Below are 2,418 nucleotides of genomic sequence, written 5' to 3'. Positions count from 1 at the left end.
TATTCTTTTCAGTAACTTTTTCAATTTTTCTCTCACGACAATGAATACATGAGGCACTGGACGGTGACATGACTTGCTTCAGAGACCCATTCATTGGTTTTCACCCAAACAACATTATTAGTTTTTTTTTATGATGACACACTGTTCAATTAAATAATAATTGACGCGTCTTAATTTCAATATAAGAAATATTACAGTTAAAATATAATTAAGTTTACAAAATTTTAAAAAATTGAAACACATTCTTAATTAAATCTAATAAATTTATAAAAACTTCAATGATCAATTTTAAAATTAATTGTTTTGAAAAAATAATATTTAAATATGTGATGAAATAAAAAAAATTAATATTTACATCAAAACATTTATAGCAAGCAAATCAGAAAATGAAAAATAAAATTACAAAATTTTGTAAATAGTAAAATTCTAAAACTGTAAAATTTGGTATATACATTTAAGTAATTAAAATATTAAAAATTAATTCACATTTTAAAATTTTGTAAATAGTAGAAAGAATTAATAAAGACTAAATATAGATTAAATTGTTCCAACTTACCACATTGAAATAAAATTAGTAAAAATAAAGTTTTTATATTATTTTTTATTATATGTAAAACAAATGAATATGTCATAAATTTATTATATTAAATTGATTATTTTATTCCAAAAAATAACAATATAATTATAATAATACTATATTTAAGTTCAATGAATAATAGGATTACTTTTTATAAATAAAACTAATAAATTCAGCTTAATATAAAGAAGGGAATAGTTAAAATGATTTATTGAATTTTATTCATTATCATGACATATTAAAAAAATATAAGTAATCTTAATGATAAGTTGAGTCTTCAAAATGTCTAGTCTATTTTGGATAATGATCTTTTGTATGACTTCGAATACTATAAGAGTATTAATTTTTTTTTTCACAAAATTATATTCTACATTAAATTTAAAATAGCCCCTTTATATCACAAACACCAATATTAATCTTCAAATTTTTTAGTGAATAAAAAGGAATTGCTATTGATAAAACTATTATAATAATTGAAGAAATAAAAAATAATTAATATAAAAAGTATCCTAATTGTACCATATAATTACATAGCTTTACAATTCAATTCCCTCATGCCTGACAACTTGTTCAAATTCGTTATATTTTTTTCAACACCTTTTTCAAATTTATACTCAAGTTCACTAATTTTCTCATGCTAGACAACTTACAAATTTGTTGTCATCTTTTCAACAACTTTTCCAATTTCTTCATCACAATAATAATAATGAATACAGGAGGCATTGAAAACGTGCTTCCGATACCCAATGCATTGATTTTCACCAAAATAGCATAGTTAAGATTTTTTCTTCTTATGGCACACTGAGCCTTCGGTTTATTGATAGGTATTTCTGAGGCTGCAAAGTTTGAATTCATTCAGACACAATATTTACTTTTTTAAACATATCATATAATAAATAAATAATATTTAAATAACAATTGAAGTGTATGTATTTAAATATGAGAAATATTACAATTAAAATTTAATTGAGTTCAAGAAAATTTTAAAAATTGAAATACATGTTTATTTAAATTTGATAAATATAACAACTAAAATATGAAAAACTTTAATAATTATTTTTATTAATAATTTTATTTGAAAAAAATATATTTATGCATGTTATGAATTAAAAGAAAATAATATTTATGTCTGAAAATAAAATTATAAAATATTGTAAATAGTAAAATGTAAAAATTGTAAAATTCTGTATATGCATTTAAGTAATTAAAACATTACAATTGAATTCGTATCTAAAATTTTTGTAAATAATAAAAATTAAATATGTTTTTAATTGCGTTAACCATGAATCGAATCTAGAAAAAGTTTAACTAAAATAAAACTTTTATACTAAATGTAACATCCAAATATATTGTATTAACTGTACATTTCTTTTATGCCTAAAGAAATTGTTTAAATATTGGTTAAAAGGTTGGTATTTAGGATTTACTTTGTTATTTTGTTATTGTGTTTCGTGGTTGAAGAGACATTATTTCGCTGTTCCATTTATTAAATTGTTATCTATGAATGTTATCTTTGTTTATTTACAATGTATTAAGTTGAAGTTCATTTTGTTGTCATCCCATATGTCATACATTATCTTTGAATATATTTTTTCATTTCTGTTTTAAGTTAATTTCTAATGTGTTTTATACTTTTAAGTACAGAGTGAAAAGTTTTTGTATTTTTGTATGTATGAAATTTAATTAGTACCTTTTATATTGGTTTTTATATTTTGGTAATGTACTTTTATGTTTTATTTCTTATATTGTGGTGGTTGAATTTTATTAAATATGCTAATGTATTTTACTATTTATGAAATATGCTAATGTATTTCGGCATGTTTATTTCAGGTAATGGTTTT

The sequence above is a fragment of the Vigna angularis genome, chromosome 9 (genome assembly GCF_016808095.1).
Source record: "Vigna angularis cultivar LongXiaoDou No.4 chromosome 9, ASM1680809v1, whole genome shotgun sequence".
Classification (NCBI taxonomy): Eukaryota; Viridiplantae; Streptophyta; class Magnoliopsida; order Fabales; family Fabaceae; genus Vigna; species Vigna angularis.
The sequence above is the reverse complement of the archived record's forward strand: the minus strand, read 5'-3'. Positions refer to the sequence as shown.